Here is a 19,783-nt window from a genome sequence, read left to right as displayed (position 1 = left end):
TGATTTATGTTTGCTGGCAAAAGTGGGTGTGGCTTCTTGTTTTGTATAAATATTTTTAAGGTTCAATTATGCTTGAAAATATTGTTTCTTCACTGCTGAATAGTAAGCATTTGTGTGTGTGTGTGTATGTGTATGTATGTGTGTATGTATACCATATACAGTCCAGTTGATGAACACTTGAATGGTTTCCCAGTTTTGGAAAATGTGAGTAATATTGCTGTGAATATTAAAATATGTCTTTGTAAAGATGTGTTTTAATTTTTTCTGGAAGTAGTTCTAGAAATAAAATTGTTAGACTATGTGATAAGTTTATGTTTGCAGACTACTAGATGAGTTGTATAAGCCCTGATGTGTAGTTCTAGATTTGGCTTGCTGGGACTTTTTTTTTTTAATTGCTTTTATTGAGCTCTACATTTTTATCCGCTCTCCTCCCTTCCTCTCCCCTCCCCTTCTATCCTCTGCCATGGTCTCCATGATCTCAATTTACTCAGGAGATTTTGTTTTTTTCTGCTTCCCATGTAGATTAGATCCGTGTATGTCTGTCTCTCTTAGGGTTCTCTTTGTTGTCTAGTCTAGGATCTCTGGGGTTGTAAATTGTAGGCTAGTTTTCTTTGCTTTATGTCTAAAAGCCATGGCACTTTTTCATATGGAGGTATTGCTTTCTTCAGAATAAATCTGAGTAATAGTCCACCTGTTGAATTATCTTCATGAGTTTATGAAAACTTGAATTTTTATTAATATGATATTTGGTATAGTGAATGGAGCTCAGGATTTTTCTTTGTGGGAGAATTTGAAGTACTAATTCCATTTCAAATGGTATGGGTTTAGTCATATTTTCTGTTTTCTCTTGAGCCAGTTTTATCTAGGAGTTTTGTCTAGGAGTTTGTCCATTTTTATCATAGTTGATTGTATGTGTTGATACCGGTTCATATATTTCTTTATAACCATTTTAGGGTCTCTTAAAGTTGGATAGTGATGCCCTTCCTTCCTTTGCTGAATTGGGTAATTTGTGTTTTCTTTCTTTAAAGATTTATTAATTTTGCTCATCTTTTCAGTTTGATTCTTGCTAATGCTATTCCTTCTGCTTGCTTTGGGTTTACCTTTTGTTTTTCTAATTCTTCAGGTAAAAGTTGGCTTGAAAAATTTTAGTTTTAGTATTGATGTTTACAGCTATAAATAGCCTTCTATAAATGTTGTTGATTATATCCTAAGTTTGTGCTATATCTTATTTTTATTCAATTTAAAGTATGTTCTGAGTTCCTTTGTGATATCATCTTTGACCCATGGGTTTTCTTTTAGAACTGATTTAATTTCCAGTAGTTTTGGAATTTCAAATATTCTTTTGTTGTTGATTTCTAATTACTCACATTATGATTGGAGAAAGTTCTTTGTATCACTACTTTTAAGTTTGAACCTATTTCATGATGTGATTTGGAGAATGTGGCTTAACAAGAATGTGTTCGCATTTTGCTGTTACATTCTTTCAGGTGTCTTTTAGGTCAAGTTAGTTAGTGAAGTTCAACTCTTCATTATCGTTTCTAATTTCTTTTTTTTTTCATTGTGAAAAAGTCTTTATTTTAAGAAAAAAATTTAGTTAACAAAAAATTTAACAAGTTTTACTTAGCAAAATACACCCAAAAGGAAATCACAGTACAAAGAAAGCTTTAAGTCAAGACCTCACCAATTCCTACAGTACTAGTATTGTGTCTCAATTCTCAAAACTAACTTTTAAAAAGCTTAAACTTAACCTAAAGATTTAAATGAAAATATAAACTAGAATGAACATGAGAAATGCTTCTCTTTGCATCAGGGATCTAGCACCTTTGAGTTCGCCAGTAAAGTACATGTCCCCCAGTGTGTTCACTCTGGTGTGCTTAAAGATCCATTCAACATACTTAAAACTGCTTAACTCAGATAACATCACTCTTAAGTATACTACCAAAAATGTTAATTGAGAAAAGCAGAAGAAAATAGTTTTAGTTTACTCAATATTACATGCTAGAAGAAAAGTTTGCATGAGAAACACTGAAGAGGTAATTTTTTAATCCAGATTTTCACAAACTCATGGTGCAAAGTGGGTCCCCCAGCGTCCTCTAGAGTTATAAACTGCTCTTGACTGCTTATTGGCTGCCTGTGAAATTTTTGATTGAAATAACTCAAAGTGCTTCTACAACACTAATCATATCCACCCATGCTGTTCTGACCGCTGTAGCCAGCCCCGTAACAGCCACTCACTGACATGACACTCCCATGCCCTGCATCACCTGGCTGCTATAAGCCCCATTGCTAGCCCCTGTTGTTGAATTCAGGAAGAGTTCTATGTATCTGTGCTGCATGTTGGTTCTGTCCTTCGACATAGCTGCCACTGCTTCTTCATGGGTGGCAAACTCAACATCAGCTTCTCCCGTCACTCTTCCATCAGGACCAATCTCAATGTGAACTCTTACAGGGTTGAGTGGAGAGAAGAAGTTGTAAATGTCGTTCTCCGTTGCTTTGTAGGGCAGCCCTCTCATGTGGACGCAGTGGCCGGTGGTGCTCTGCACTGTGAACTCGCTGTCTCCGTATCTGTGGTCATACATTCCTGAGAGACAGTAGCTGAGGTCTCTCCCAAACAGGTCAGTGGTGAAGCCATAGCCATCACTGAGGCCACTGTATTCTTCATAGCCCCCATAGCCTGCACTATAGGCACCAGACCTCATCCTATCCAAGTCTGCCTGTTTTACAATGCCAGTGTATCTCCGGGCTGGGCCGAGTCTGCCGCGCGGCCGGCCTGCTTCTCAACTCCCCTCGTTTCTAATTTCTTGCTTACACTTTTTTCATAGATGATGAGATTGTCATCTGCCTGTAACCATTAAATTGGCAATTTCATCTATCATTCTGAGATCTAGAGGTGGAACTTAGGCCATCAACTTTGGGTCACAGTACTTTTACCCACTGAGCCATCACTTTGACCCTGATTTGACCAAACTTATTTTAGTGGAGTGTTTAATCCATATATTTATTTTAAAATATTAGTTTTATTTTTTAATTATATGTATATATGTGTTTGTTTCTGTGTGGATATATGTGTGAGTGCTGATGTGTTCAAGGAGTCCATTAGAGGGTGCCACCTCCCATGAAGCTGGCATTATGGGTGGTTGTGAGCTACCTGTGTGTGTACTGGGAACCAAATTTGGTTCCTCTGCAAGAGAAATATGACTTCTTAACCAATGAACTATTTCTCTAGCCTTAATCCTTTTATTTTTAATACATGTATGTTTTCTCTCTTCCTATTTTATCATTTTTGATTTCTTTGCTTTTCAAAAATTCTATTTTTCCAACTTTTTGTTTCACACAACGTGTATCGTGTTTATTGCAGTGTACTTCATATGAATCCTGTTAATGCCTCAGTATAGCTAACTCCATTTCCTCTCCTCTTCTTTGTACTATTATATACATTACGTTCATTAGCATAATAACCTAATGGCAGTTTTAATTATTTCTTTCTATAGTGAATACCAGTTAAAAAATAAAGCAAGGTTTATAGTATTTTTATTAACCTATACTCTTACCATATATAATTCTCTTTATCCTTAGAGATTCAAGCTAACTACATAATGTCATTTTTTTTTTTACTAATACAGCTTTATTATGTAACTCCTTTTTGTGCTTTTTCTATTATGTGTATGTGCCTGGTACATGCAGAGGATGTTAGAGGATGTTACAAACAGTTGTGAGTCACCATGTAAGTGCTGGGAACCAAACCTGGGTCTTCTGCAAGAGTAGCAAGTGCTCATAACCTCTGAGCTACTTAGCCCCACTTTACCTTTTTGTTAAAAAGCTGAAGTCAAGGGACTGGAGAGGTGGCTCGGTGTTTAAGAACAACAGCTGTTCTTCCAGAGGTCCTGAGTTCATTTCATAGTAACCACATGGTGACTCACAACCATCTATAGTGGGATCTGATACTCTCTTCTGGCGTACAGGCGTACATGCAGCTAGAGCACTCATACACATAAATAAATAGATAAATCTTTTTAAAAAAATAAAGATGAAGACAAATATTATAGACAGCTTACACCAAGAACACTTTTTCCTTCCTTGCTCATTTTTGGCAATATCTGTGGGCATTTTTTTTTTTTTGATTGTTAAAAATGGGAAGAAGAAGAGGTGCTAGTGCTATTTATTATGTAGAGGCCAGAAATGCTGCTCAAATTTTGCAGTGAATGAGACATTTCCTTTTAATAAAAAAAAAAAATCGTCTGAGGATGGGGAAATGTCTTAGTAGGTAAAGTGTTTACTACATACACATGAGTTTGATCCCTAACATTCACATAAAACCTAGGTAGGTGTGGTGGTATGTGTCTAGAACCCAGTGCTAAAGGTCAAGACAGGCAATTCTCTGGGGCTTTCCTACCAGCTAGTCCAGCCAAAATACTGAGCTAGGTTTAATAATAAGCCTCGTCTCATAAAGTAAGGTAGAAGGTTGTCTAGAGTATTAGTGATTAAGGGCAGTTGCTGCTCTTCCAGAGGACCAGAGTTTGGTTCCTAGTATCTACATCTGGCAGCTCACAGCCACTCATAATTCTAACTCCAAAGGATCTGACACCATCTTCTGGCCTCCATTGGCACCCTTACACATGGTACATACATACATACATACATACATACATACATACATATAAATAAAAATAATAATGATCTTAAAGAGTGACAACTAAAATTTCATATTAGAACAACTACAGCAATCCCACAAATATACATTGTAGATTGCTATCCAGAGGTGAAGAATCTGTTACATAATTTGGAAGGTCTGACAAAATTAAAGGTGGAAAGTATCACCTAAGACTTGGGGCTTAATTAGAACTGATTGTCAGACAATAAGGTGGGCTTTCATTGTAAATTACTTATAGCAATTGCCTCAGTGACCTGGTTGGTTTCTACACAGTCTTCCCTATTTACTGAAAAGGCATCAGATAGAAAATACCCCAAGTAGGAAATCCTTTTGTGTATACTGTCAGAATTAACCTGGTATTAATACAAGTCAGCTTGGATGAATGTGCTTGTTGAAATGATCACAGAAAGCTCCAGAAAGGAAGATTACATTTGTTGGTACATGAAAGCATAGTTGGATACTAATACTAGGGACAGTTGGTGATACTAATAGACATGATTCAGGGTGTCTTGAGGGAGAACTAGAGAGTTCTTCTCCAGGGGATCTTGTAGCCTCCACAGGCACACACACCCCTAAACACGGAATACACACGTACCCAAATGTAAATAAAAATCTTTTTTTTTAAAAAAAAATGTGGAGAAGAGATTAAGAAATACGTCACAATGTCAACCTCTGGCCTCCATACATGCCCACACAGGTCAGCACACCTGCACACACACACAACACACACTATGTAAGCGAGTGTGAGTGTTACGTCTCTGGAGCAGCATTGATATCCTGACTTATCCAGAAGCCAGGCTTTACTTAGAGCCACAGTAAAGGGATAGAGCCCAAGTAGGACAGCTCTGGAAGCTGGAGCTGCAATAGCTCAGCTGTGGAGGGAAAGGTGTCCTGACTGATCCAGAAGCCAGCTACCTGGAGCTGGGGTGTGGTGGGTGGTGGTCTTCACACAGGATATAGCAATCCCTCTCCTAGAGAGCCACTACAGTTGAGCTCTGCTTATTCTAAGAGAACGACCTAGCAGGTCCTAGCAGAGCTATCCAGTTCTTCTGCACAAAGATGTTACTACTTCTGTCTCCTATACTTTTCTTAAGGGGAAGCTCCTGTAGAAATGTAGCAATCTCCTCCGTCTCTTAGGAAAAACTGTTACTTTTTTGTTGAGCCTTGCTCACTACCTCTTAGGGAGCTCTCAGCAAGGTTCTTCTATTCTGCGCTGGCAAATGAAGATCTTCACCCAAGACTCTTTGAGAAAGATTTATTTGGGAAGGAGGTGTCCAGGAGAATGGCTGCCTCTGCCAGGGAGGAAAAGAACAGCCACAACTGAACAGGCAGAGGGGCTTATATAGGGCTTCTTGGGGAAGGGGACAGTTTTCCCAGGGACAAGTTTTTCTTTCTGCTCAGGGATTGGTTAGTTTAGTTGATCAGGGGCTGAGTTGACTCTGATTTCAGGGTTAAACTGCATTTCTTTCACTGGCACTAGCTTTTTTTGTTATATTTTCAGGGCTGAAGTGTATTTAATTAGCTCTGGTCTTAGGGACAAAGTGTGTTTCTTTGGGTCTGTTTCAGAATCAGAGTGTTTTTCTTTGGTTATGGGTTCAGAGATAAAATGTATCTTTCACTGGCTCAGGTTTCAGGGCAGGGTTGTTTTTGTTGTTGTTGTTGTTGTTGTTTTTGCTGGTCCCTTTTCCTTATACATGAGTGGCAGTGGGGCAGGGAACAATCTAAAATTCAGTATTATTGAGTTATGTAGCACATTATAATTGGTATTAATAAAAACTCAGATACAGGGGTTAATGCTAAAGATCAGAGAAGCAGAGCAGCCAGCCACTACTGCAACTGTCTCCACCAAACCTCAGACTATATTCTATTCCTCTTTCTGCCCAGCCATATCACTCCAGTCTCCACCTCCTTAGCACTGGGAATAAAAGGTGTGTGCCACCACTGCCCGGCTCCAAGGTGCTGGGATTAAAGGTGTGTGCCACCACTGCCCGGCCTCTAGTGACTTAGCTCTGTACTCTGATCTTCAGGCAAGCTTTTCTTATTAAACTACAAACAAAATATCCCTACAGAGCTAGAGAAACCTTTCTCTAAAACGTTCTGCTTGACCACACAGTCCATATCTTTGTTTTTGTGTGAATATGTATATGGATGTGTGTATTTATGGATACATACAGATACATTAGTTTTAGACTCTGAGCAAAATTGTATGTCTCATGTATACAAGCCTGTAGGTGATTAATTTTCTTTTATATACTGAGGAGTTTGATTGTGACAAACATTGTTTTAGAAGTGCCTAAGACCATTTAGTAATTTGATTGGACTTAGAAGTCTCAGCAAAAACAGTTTAATAATATGGTTTACTGCATCATAGGAATACAGATTTAACCCACCAATATATAAAGGCACACAGGCCTGGGTCTTGGAAACTTCAGGCACAAAGTAGCAATTGTTCTTTTATTTGGGTGGGGTTTGGTGTTTTGTTTTTTTGTTTGTTTGTTTTTTTTTTGTTTTTTTTTTGTTTTTTTTTTTTTGGAGACAGCATTTCTCTGTGTAACAGTCTTGGCTATCCTTTACTGTGTAGACCAGACTGGCCTTGAACAGAGATCCACTTGCCTCTGCCGCCTGAGTGCTAGGATTAAAAGTGTGAGCCACCACCGCCCAGCAATTTTAAAATTTTATTCATTATTATTAATATATATATATATATATACATACATACACACACAGATATATGTGGTCAGTGGATGCTCACTTCTTCCAGTAGTGATGTAAGGCTGAACTTAGGAGGTTTACTAACCAGTAATACCCACCTGAGCTTTGGTGTGCAATGAATTTATTGAGTAATCAATCATAGGTAGAGTCAGTCACCTATGTGTGATCTTAGTCTTCATCTTCTTCATAGGTAAATCAGATGCTGTGTGGCCTAAAGTTATGAACATAATCTTACTGTTCAGTCTATCAAGAATAGTGTTTGTTTGTTTGTTTAAAGCAGGTCATTCCAAGGGCTTAGAATTTATCTTCAAGATTAGTAAGGATCAAACGTTTCTTTAACTAAAGTAAATTTTTCACTGTATACTGTGAGATTCATTGTTTTAGTTCTTCTTTAGGAACAAATAGCTACCAAAGGGCTGTAGAGATAGTTCAGCAGTTAATTCCACTTAAAGCTCTTGAGAAAACCTGAGTTCTGTTCTTAGCACCCACACTGAGCAGTTTACAACTTCATGGAACTCCAGTTCCAGGTAATCTGACATCACTTCTGGCCTCTGTGGGCATTCAAACACATGCATATACACACATGAGGAAAGACACATATGCACATAAATAAATAATAAAATATTAAAATAATAATTATAGCTACCTGAGTGATTCTCAGAGGCTAATTTAGGATTTATCTGTTAATGGATTTAAGGTTACTTTGTACCCATGTATTGTTTAAGGAACTTGTTTGTCCATTGAAAGCAGTGGTTTTGAAAGCATACTTCATGGACCCATAACCCTGGGGTAAGATTTTCACATAATAAATGTTATATGCATCTTGTACTTTGTTGAAATTTGTACTGGTGGTACAAAAGTTGTGCTTACTGTGTATCTTCTTAGGTGTCAAGATGATGTGTCTTAGTTACTGGTCTACAGCTGTGAAGAGATACCATAACCAAGGCAACTCTTATAAGAGAAAACATTTAATTGGGGGCTTGCTTACAGTTTTAGAAGGTGAGTTGAGTCCATGACCATCATGGGAGGAAGCAGACTGGAGCAGTAACTGAGAACCTTACATCCTGATCCACAGGCAGCAGGCAGAGAGAGAAAGCTGGGTTTGATGTGGTTCTTTGTAATCTCAGAGCACACCTCCAGTGACATACCTCTTCTAACAAGGCTACACCTCCTAATCTTTCTAAAACAGTTCACTCTCTGGTGACTAACCTTTCAAATATATGGAGGCCATTCTCATTCAAACCGCCACATGGTGGCATATGTAAGGTCCTATGTTCCATTCCAACACAAAGAAGAAAAGACAAATAGAAATTACTTTGATTACATTTAGCTCTTGGGTTTATATAAGATAATGCTTAAGTACTTTACAGATGTGTCTTGTGAGTTGCTCGCCTAAACTAAGACCCAAGAAAATAAATAATACATTTTTACTTGAAAGAGTAACTGACAAATCATATTTACTCAGACTCAAACATTCCATTGGAAAGGGAAAAAGAAGAAAATTTTGTCACTTAAAGAAATGTACCTATCAATGTTTTTTACTATCATGAAAATTAGAACTTTAAAACAGAAATTATAATCAGAAAGATTAGTATTGGCCACCTACACTTAACTTTACAGTATTTAGACTTTCTGGTCATTAGCATGAGCAAATGTGATGGATATTTTGGGGGGATGGTATTGCATATAATGAAAAGTACCAATAATTGGAAGATTTATATAATTTAGTAAACTAGTATTTTCCAGATTATTATGCATGGTGTTATTAAATCATACACAGGTAAAGCATCCATTCAAAAATGTATATTTGTAAATATTCTTTTTAAGGCTAGATATCAAACTCAGGTTTTTGTGTATTTTCTTCCAAAGTGCTCTATTACTGATTATACTTCAAGACCCTAGCCAGTGGATGTAAATGAAGCATGAAAAATTCATTGATACGGTTCCATTGCAGCTAGAGAGATTACTGTATCAATTTAAAAATATTACTTGTCAATCCTGTTGTAGTCAGGAGAAAATTCACAGTTACCTGAAAAAGACTCTTAAATGCTGCCGTTTTCTGTTTACTAATGGATACAGATTTTCTTTATGTAATTGAGCAAGGATGACTCACTGCCACCGATTGGATACAGCAGCAGCCAAGACGTCTACTTTTTGTTAAGCCAGTCAGACATGAGAGTATGAAAAGTTAAAGCAGTGCTACTCACCTCATTTTTATCTTTTGTTTTAAGTTTTCAATTTTTTTCAGTTTTAATATTCAGTATAATAATTATTAAAGGAATAACTCCTACAAGCAAAACTCTCTCAGCTCCTTAGGAATTTAAAAGTGTGAAGGGGTTAGAAGATACAAAACTTTTAGAGCAGATGTCCCATTAAGATTGGTCCCTTAGGTAGTTTTGAGCATACATTTCTTTTTTTGTTGGGTTAGGCTGCAACCCAACAAAAAAATTCCTTGGATTTTAATGAAAATCCCCCTCCCCCCCCGATCTGAATATTGTTTTAATAAATGGAATTAGGGTAGAATTTAATAGTGATCAATAAGTTCTGGCTTTATGTGGCTCAAAAATTTATTATAAATCAGATGATTGAAAAATCAGAAAAGAATGAAAAAGTAATTAGATGGTGGTTGAATTTTCCAGGTCATAATAGACAGGTGATTATGGAGAAAGCATTATGTTATGAAAGTTGCAAAGAAGCAAGATAAAGTTTGGCACCTGAAAGGTAAGAAATTATATACTGGTAAGAGGAGAAATAATAGGGAGCATTTTAATTTTTGAAATATCTTTATTCTAACCTTCAATGAAGGTAGAAGGCTTTCTGTTCTGAAAATACAGGCTTTTTTTTTTTTTGAGACAGGGCTTGTGTGTGTGTGTGTGTGTGTGTGTGTGTGTGTGTGTGTGTGTGTAGCCCTGGTCATACTGGAACTCTGTAGACCTATCCACCTGTCTGCCTCCCAGTGCTAGTATTTAAAGGTTTGCACCGCCACACCTGGATTCTTATATATTTCTTCATATAATTAATCAGGGATGCCTTGTTTTAGAATCTTGCTGTTAACACCTTTGATAAGGGTTGTTTGGTCTGTTTTCAATTAATACTTAGAGAAATATCTGTAAAGCCATTGAAAAAGCACACCTATAAAACTATGAAGAATTCTGTATTAGTCAGGATTCTTTAGAGGAACAGAACTTAAAAGAGGATTTATTAAAGTGACTTACATAGGCTGTGGTCTGGCTGGTCCTCCCGATGGAAAGATCAAGAATATGGTAGTTTTGTTCTTCAGTTCATGATGCTGGAAATCTCACTGGGCTTAGGTCTGTGTTGGAGTCCCAGGGAAGTGTATTCTAATACCAGTGAAGGAATTCATCATTATTGTCAGCAGCAGCAGCAACAGAGTAAAAGTAAGCAAGCAAAAAACTTCTTCATGTCTTTTTCAGTGGATTGCTATCAGAAGGTGTGACCCAGACTTAGGGTGAATTTTCCCACCTCAAATGATCCAATCAGAAGATCACAGTTGATCTGTTTTATTGTGTTGAGCATCGTATGGCTCCCCTTTGTTTATCTTTTCTCCTTATGCAATATATTCTTCTTTGTGCTTTCATGCATGTAATTTTTTTCTTTTTCTCTGTATGTTATTCCTGTGTTTTCTTAAAGGCAGCTTGCTTGCCGTGAATTGCTTTAGTTTGTGTTTGTCTTGAAAATATTTTTATTTTTCATCAATTTTGACAGATAGCAGCTGGGCATAGCAATCTTAGTTGGCAGAGTTTGCTTTTAGGTCTTGACATATACCATTCCATGGTTTCTTGGCTTTTAAGGTTGCTGATAAAAACTTAATGCTATCATGATGTGTTTTCCTGTGAGTTGCCTTTTTTCTTACAGCTTTTATTATTTTCTTTGTATATTTGACATTGTAACTGCTGTGTTGTTTAGAGGTTCATTTGTAATTATTTTCAAACTACCTGTTGTATTTAGATGTCCCTATTTTTCTCTAGATTTTGTCCAGATTTTTTGCTACAATGTCATTGACTACACTGTCTTTGTCTTTAGATTACCTTAGTTCCTTTTACTTCACAGATCCTTAGGTTATCCCTTCAGCATTATCCCAGGGTTCTTGAAAGTTGAAGTCATTCTTTTTAGTACTATTATGTTTTTTTATATGTGACTGAAAATACCATTCTAACCTTGATTCATCTTTGAACTTTGTTCTATCTGGTTTTGTTTGTTGATTGTGGGTGAATTCCTTCCATCTTGACTAAAGATCAGAGAGTTCAGTCCTGTTCTTGCTCCTTCAAGGTTATTGACAGGAGGTTTGACCCAAGGTGTGGCTACTAACAGGATGTTTTGCTCTAGGGTGTGGTTACTTGATGCTTTGGGTATTGAGAAGGTGATTACTTTGTTCCTTATATTGTGGTAAAGAAGTCTTTTGTCTTCCCTTTCCTGGATGGGGGCATATAAAGCCTTTGAGCAATAAATGTGAGCAGATTCAGTATTCACTGGAGTGCCCTTCCAACTCTATCCTGTATCTCTGTCTTTTCTTTGGTATTTTTAATTTAAATCTTTAATGCCATTTCTTAATCCTCATTCTTTCCTCCAAGCATAGGTGAATTAAGCCAGGTGGGACCCTGGTTGATGTTGTCTCCTGGATGCGGGATTAGGCAGTTGATAATACTTTTTCCGCTGTGTTTTTGCTTTTTTGATCCATTAATATTTTCATTTGCAGCATTTCTGTGGTTCTTTTCCAGAGTCTTCATTTCTTTTCTGAACATTTCCTTTCATATTTTTTTCTCCTCCATATTACTGGCTGATTCATCGGCTTTGCAAACTTTGTTGTCTAGGTTCTAAAGTGATTTCTTACTCTTTATTCATATCCTTGAATCCGGCAAGATGTCATTGATTGCCTTCTGAAAGTAGAAATTTGAAATATTTTTTCCCCTGGCATTTCAAATATCTCATTCATTGTCTTTGGTTTCCATTTTGTAGTGGCTTGTTTCATGTGTGTTAATGTTTCTTACATTTTGTGCTTCTCTCGGGATGGCTCTATAGCCTTAATTTTTTTCCCTTTTTATTTTATGTGAATCTTCTTGGTGAGTTGTCTTCACTTAGATTTATGGTCACTGCTTTTATTTAATGGAGTGTCAGGAGCCGTTTCCCCCCAAAAATTATTACAGGAACCATCGCCCTGGGGAGTCTGCAGAGAACCCCACACCCCCAATTGTATTGAGAACTGTTCTATTGACAGAGCCTACCCCACACCCAATTATCTGTTAGTAGAGAGCTATCTGTTAGCGGAACCTGCCCCACATTCCAAACTATCTAGAGAACTAGGTGTGTCAACCTGTGAACTCCTGGCCTGACCGAACGTAACCTCCTGGACCACACAGCAAGATTCCATGCCCCTACCCCCATCCCAAGCCAAACCCCTCATCCTATATAAGCTGTAACCTGACTCTAATAAACAGAGGCTCTGACAAACCTAGCATGGCCTTCTTCCTCTCTCTCCGCCCATATCTTCCAGATAGCGCCTCTCCGGGGACCCTGGAGTTACTGAACTGCCAGGCGGGTTACAACCCCTAGACTGAGTAACCCGCTGAGGCGGTTTACAATGGAGAAGCTAACTGTAGTAACAGATAACAATAATTTGACAGCAGTCCCAGTGTTAACTTGAAGTAGAAGACAGTTGTGTTGCCTGTTTGAGAGGTTAGCAGTACCAGAATACTGATTGAGGGAAAGTATAGTTTAAGTAGTGAAGTGAGAGGGAATGGGATAGGGAAAAGAAGTAGGATATGAAGAAGAAAGGTATATGGGTTAGAGGTATGAGAAAATATTTATGCTATGTGCAGAGAAAGAAAGGGACATTTGGGCTGAGGAGATGGCTTAGAGGGTAAAATGAGAACCTGAGTTCAAATCCCTAGCAGGCATGATTGTATGCCTGTCATTTCAGCATTGGAGGGAGGAGACAGGCAGGTTCTTGGAGCTTTCTCACCTACCAACCTAGATGAAATTTAGTGAGAGATTCTGTTTCAAAGGTAAGTTTTGATGGATCAGGAAACCTGACATCTTTCTCAGGCTTCTGTGTGTGTACATTCATCCTCCTACATACACGAATACAAGTATATACCACACATACATACATCACACACGTGGAAAAAATTAGAAAGGGCATCCATAAAAGCCTATTTGAGCAAGATTTAATTTCAAACACCAACTGAACAATTAAAGTATAGAAATATAAATTTAAAAAAAATTTAAATAAAATGAAATAGTCTATCCCATTCCCTCTCACTTCACTTGGCATCGACGTGGTTTCTACCTCTCCTTTGACTGTCTTTTGCAGGATTATTTTTGAAGTGTTCAAGATCAGTCAGTCTCTCATGTAGGAAGACAACTTCTAGAATTTCTAAGGTCACCCTGCCAGCAATTGCAATCTTGTCCCTGGTGTCTTTAGAATTGTGCTTTCCAAGTGCTTGCCTGTATGACTTTTGTCACTGGGAAATCTTCCCAGCCATCAAGAGACTGTACCAGATTCCCAAGGGTGCTTTCTTATTCCTCTGTAACTCATTCATCCAGGCAGCGAGGACCGTTTTGCCTTTTCCATCGTCTATCTCCATGGCCTCCGTGGAGAACCTCTCAGCTCCCACACCACACCTGCCTCTATCTTCAGAACCTGCTTTATTTCAGCAGTTTCCCTCATAGTGTATCCAGGCTCTGGTTACATCCCCACAGACTAGTCATCCCCAGTTCTGTATTTTCACATTGCCACTGTGTGTGCCGGGAGAGTACCTCTTTAACTGAAGCCTCTGTCCCTGGCTTGATTGTTGCTTTGTTGAGAAAAACCTTACTTTAACTTAATCCTTTTTCTTTAGCTTGTTCTCTTATTGGAATAGATTCTTTCACTGGGTGACAGAGACAGCTAATAATCTGCCATTTTACTTTGTAATCCTAGCATATTCCAGTATTACACTCTTTGATTTGGATTGCTTCAGTTTTATTTAAGGTCTTTGTATTACTTTTTGAATTTTTGTTATTTTTTTTTTTTTTGGTCGCCAGAATCTTGATGCTGATTACATTAAATCTGTTGCTCACTTTCAATAATGTATCCATTTTCATAGTATGAATTTCATATGTAATTTAGTACCTGAGCATGGGAGACACTCATTTCATCTAAGTACCTGCAGTTTCTGTCTTAGTGTTTAAAAACTGTCACTGTAGAAGCTGTCTACCTATTTTCTTGTGTTTATTTCTAGGTCTTTTTTTTTTTTTAAAACTATCATGAATAGGTTTTTTTTAAATTTCTTTTTCAGAAATTTTATTATTGTGAATAAGAAAGCATGGAATTTTTACATTGATTCTGTTCCCACCTACTGTTGCTGAAAGTGTATTTAAATGTTAAAAGTTGTAAGTCTTTATGCTCTTAAATATAGTGTCATGTCTGCAAGTAGGGAGTTGACTTATTTTATATTTGTCTATTATTTTTTCTCTCAGTACTTGAGCACTATGTTAGTTATAAGTGGAGAAAGTGGACACCCATAACAGGCTCCTGATTTGAGAAAAAAATTCTTTTAGTCTTCCCCATTTGCTGTAATATTGACTTTTGGTCACATGCAACTTTATTATGTTAAGTTCTGCTTTTAGGTTCTTCAGTGCTCATATCCTGAAGGGATGTTGAGTTTTGTCAAAGACCTTTTCTGCATTAAATGAAATGGTCACATGACTTTTGTCCCTAAGTCTTTTTATGTACACTGTTACACTTACTGATTTATGTATGTTGGGCAATCTTTTTGTCCCTGGAATGAAACTGATTTACTTGTGGTATATAATTTAATGTATTCTTTAATTCAATCTGCAAGTATTTTACTGAGACTTTGATTTTGAGACAGGGTCTGTGACCTGCCTGTACTAGAGATCACCACTCAGACCACGCTGGCCTTGAACTTTCAGAGATCTTTCTGCCTCCTTAGTTCTAGTTTGAGGAAAGCTGATGTTGGCTCTTCTCTAAAGCTTTGGTAGAGTTTGACAGTGACTGTTTAGGCAAGGGCCTTTGTTATGAGACTGTTACCGCTTCAGTCACATTGTCTGGGTCTAAATTGTTTATCATTTTTATTTAACTTTAGTAGGGCATTTGTGTAGGAATTTATCCATTTAGATTGTTTAGTTTGGGCTAATATAAGTTTTCAAAGCTACTTCTCAATTTCTTTGGTATTTGTTGCAATATCCTTTTTTTAGCTATTCATTAAGTTGTTGCGTGTTTTTTTTTTTTGTTTTGTTTTAGGTTGTTTGGTTAAGAGTTTGTCAATCTCATTTGTTTTTTCATAGAGCCAACTTCATTGATTCTTTATATTCTCTGTTTTTCCTAAATTTCTACCCTGATTTACTTTTGTCTACTGATAATTGGTTTGTTTTGTTTTTCCTAAGACCTTGAAGTACATCATTGAGCAGTTTATTTTGGATTGCTTTGTTTTTGAAAAGTAAGCACTTATAGCTACTCATTTCCTGTTAGGAAATGCCTTTGCTGTATCTCAAAGATACTGATGGTTGGTACTTTTAATCTGGAAGTTTATAATTTTTTTCCTTAATTTAAAATATTTGGAGAGTCAGAGAAAATTCCATGGGCTACTGAGAAGATAATCCCCAGCTGTTGAGTGAAATCTTCTGTAAATGTCTGTTAAGTATATTTAGCCTATGGTATGATTAACTCTGAATTTCTTTTATTGATTTTTTTTTTTAAGCCTGGAGCAACTTGTTTAAACATGAGAGCAAGATGTTGACATCATGGACTATTAATGAATATATTCTCTTATGTGTAGTAGTACTTGCTTTATGAAATTGGAAAACCCAACATTTAGTGCATATGCATTTCAAAATACTCTATCTACTTAAAAATTTTACTTTAATTTTGTGTGAATGTCTGTCTGCCTTCATGTATGTGTATGCATCACTGACTTGTCTGTGTGGTTCCCATAGAGACTAAAAGAGACAGATCCCCTGGAACTGGATTTACATAAGGTTGTGAGCTAATATGTAGGTGCTGAGAATTGAGTGTAGGTTCTTTGCAAGAACAGCCAGTGCTCTTAACCACTGAGCCATCTCTCTAGCCCCATACAAATGATGTCTTCTTAATGAATTGTAGTGGCCTTCTTTACCTCTTCTGACTAGTTGTGGATTGAAGTCTTTGATTTTATATGGGAGTCTTCCAGTGAACTGCCTATTTTTCAGGAGTCTTTTGTTCAGAATATTTTAATTGTAGTATAATCATACCTGCTGATTTTTTTTTTTGCTCCCCCATCTTACATAAGCTGCATACCAAGGTCCCCAGAATGTTCTAGTTCTTCTGAAAATCTTTTTACAATTTATATATTTTTATATTTTCCTTTTATATGTTGTGTGAAATCCACCCCCCCCACCCATTGACTCTATGCTTTTGTCCCCTCTGTGAATTTAAAAAATTATAGTGTTATGAAAATCTTTCTGAATTTAATATCCCATTGAGGCTATGGTTTTAATTTGGAAAACTGATGATACAGTCCTGGGAAAAGCAGATAAACTCATGTTTATTAGGAACATTTTGACTATGTTCCTAAGTGTCCTTTTCTCCTTCCCTCTTTCCTTCTCTCTCCCCCTCTTCCTCTCTCCCTCTCTTCCTCTCCCAGTTTTCCTCTCCCTCTTTTCCTTCCCCTCCCTCCCACTTCCCCTCTTCCTCCTTCCTCTCTTCCCTCCCTCCCTGCCTGCCCTTCCTTCCTTGTTTGTTTGTTTGTTTCTTGCTTGTTTTCTCTCTCTCTGTCTCTCTCTCTCCCTCTCTTTCTGTGTGTGTTTAAAACAGGGTTTCTCTATGTATCTCTGGCTGTTCTAGAACTGGCTTTGTAGAACAGGCTGGTCTCGAGCTCACAGAGATCCATCCACCTCTATCTCCTGAATGCTGGGATTAAAGGTGTGCACCACCACCACCGGGCACCTAAGTGTTCCTTCTAATGGTAAAGTTTCCTTCTGTATCGTTTTGAGTGTTTTAATCATGAAAGCATACTGGATTTTATAAAATGCATTTTCCTTTACATCTACTAAGATGGTCAGTTTTCTCATTTAATTAACATAGTGTGGCATTTAAAAAATGTTAAGCCACCATATATTCCTGAGATTAAAGTCCTCCTCAGTTATGGTTTGTAATCTTTCATATGTTACAATATTTGGTTTACAAGTACTTTTGCTGAGGATTTTTATGTTTATATTCCTAAGGGATATTGGCATGTGGATTATTTTTCTCATACTGTTTTTTTTTTTTTTTTTTTTTTTTTGGCTAGGTAACAGGGTAGTACTGGCCTCAAGAATTATTGATATTCACTTAACTGAGCTCTTTTTGTTGGGAAACAATCACGTTTCTTCCTCTGTTTTGAGACGAATTGATGTTAATTTTTTAAATTTCTGCTAGACTCATCAATGAAGGAATCTCTCCTAGTCTGCTCTTCATTGGAAAGTTTCTTTTTTTTAAATTTTATTTGTGTGTGTGTGTGCATGTGCGGTGCTTTTAGATCTCCTAAAGCTGGAGTTACAGGTAGTTATGAGCTACCCACAGGGGTTCTGGGAACTGAACTCCCACCCTCTGCAAGAACAGCAAGTGTCCTTAAACACATTTAGTACTGCATAGAAATCTCTAAGACATATGCCAGGAACTGCACATTTTTTGGGCAAGCTGCACATTATTTGAGTCATCATAATTATAGATCATAATGTACTTTAGGTGTTGTTTTTCAATAATTATAACATTTTTATTTACAAAAACAAACAACCAATTAAACAATTTAAGTTCCCAGTACTTTTTAATGCGTGGTACTGTGTAAAACATTTTCCTCTATGAAGAGGCACCAAACAAAATTTACCTAAGTATTTAGATTCGCCCCTTTTACCATGGGCAGCAGAAACTAAACTCTGCAGGTTCTCGAAGGATTTTTTTCTTCCTACTTGCTTAATACGTATAGGTTCATTCTGCTTCTCATCACCTGACAACTCTTTTGGGTGGATCTTTATGAGGAGCTCTCCCTGCACACCCAGGGGAAGGTCTGGTTCCAGGGAGCCTTCATTATTGTCATCTGTTACCCAGTCTCTCACCACTCATAGCAGAAACTGTTATGCTTCATTTTTGCTTGTGGATTGAGGATGTTGTACACTCAAATGAATTGAAAAGTTCACGGTTTATAAGGTACAGCACTACTTTTTTTTTGTCCATTTCATCATTTTTCTTAGAATGGAACAACACAAAAGGAAGTGGTCCTCATTGTCAACTCCTTCCTTTCATGTGGGCTTTGTATTCCTTGATGCAGGTAGGTTTATAACATTCTCTCCCGTTTTTCTATTGTTTTACCTGTTGTTGAGACAGAAGTATCATGGATCATTGATATCATTGGACAGTATGCTTCTCTTTCCATGATAGGAGAAGAATATCACCTTTTCTGGAAAATATTATGTCACCTTTCCTCATTCTTGGTATTTTCATTTTCAAATTTGGCATAAACTTCCCCTGTCCCTAAAACAGACTCTACTTTTCTCTGTAGCAGCGATTCAGCTGTAGATGTAGCATTGTAGTACTTATCCTGGTAAAAATGGTGCCTTGTGCCAAGATAGGGTCCAAGGGCTGAAAGAACAGTTTCTTGCCATCTCTTTCCTTCAGCAGTGCATATCTCCATATTGCAGACATTTGCACACCATCTGAACAAGTAAACAGTATTTTATTATTTTCTCTGGGTTGTACATGCGGAATTTTAAATGTCCTGTCCATAGAATCATTCCCTTGTCCAAAGACAACAGTTGCTTTGACTTGTATATTGTTTGAAATTTATGCAGGAAATCAGTACAGGTTGGATGTTGAAAAGTCTCCTTGAGTTACTGTCTATTTTGACATTATAGAAATGCCAGAAGTCCATATTTGCTCAAAAATCTATAACGACTTATTGTCTGGAAATATAGGGTAAATACCAAAGGATCTGTTGACCAGTAGTCTTTCAGGCAATCTTTTCTTGTTTGACCTATCAGAATAATTAGGCCAAGGAATTTCTTGATGCCCTTCTGTGTAACCGGAGACTACTTTAGTTTTCTAGGTGGTGTTTTGTGTTTCATTGCAGTTTGATTGTGATAGTTGGGTAACTATTTGCACAGTTCATCACCAAAAAAAAAAAATTGGTCACAGAGGTACAGAGTCACTCTGAGACGGAAATGTAATGATCCGAGAATGACCTTCAAACGTTTGTAAGCATGATGGTGTGTCAACTTCACACCAGCAATTATCAATAGCTTCGTCAGTGTCAGAATCACTTGAAACTACCATCACCGTGCCTTGCCTTACGGGTCTAATCATTTCGCTGTCAGTAGAGTGAGTCGGCAGAGTCAGGCCAGGACTTGTCCAGATAGTCATCTGCATCCTTGATCCCACTAGGAATA

The 19,783-nt window shown here is 37.3% G+C and overlaps 1 protein-coding gene and 1 pseudogene across 1 annotated transcript in view; one reads left to right on the top strand and one right to left on the bottom strand.

Annotated features, from left to right (window-relative positions):
- Ankrd28 (ankyrin repeat domain 28) overlaps nucleotides 1-19,783 on the top strand; it is a 144,705-nt gene that overhangs the window by 12,176 nt on the left and 112,746 nt on the right. The gene's annotated exons all lie outside the window — the stretch shown is intronic.
- LOC113456195 lies at nucleotides 1,547-19,763 on the bottom strand (annotated as a pseudogene).

The sequence above is a fragment of the Microtus ochrogaster genome, chromosome 6 (assembly GCF_000317375.1).
Source record: "Microtus ochrogaster isolate Prairie Vole_2 chromosome 6, MicOch1.0, whole genome shotgun sequence".
Classification (NCBI taxonomy): domain Eukaryota; kingdom Metazoa; phylum Chordata; class Mammalia; order Rodentia; family Cricetidae; genus Microtus; species Microtus ochrogaster.
The sequence above is the reverse complement of the archived record's forward strand: the minus strand, read 5'-3'. Positions and strand labels throughout refer to the sequence as shown.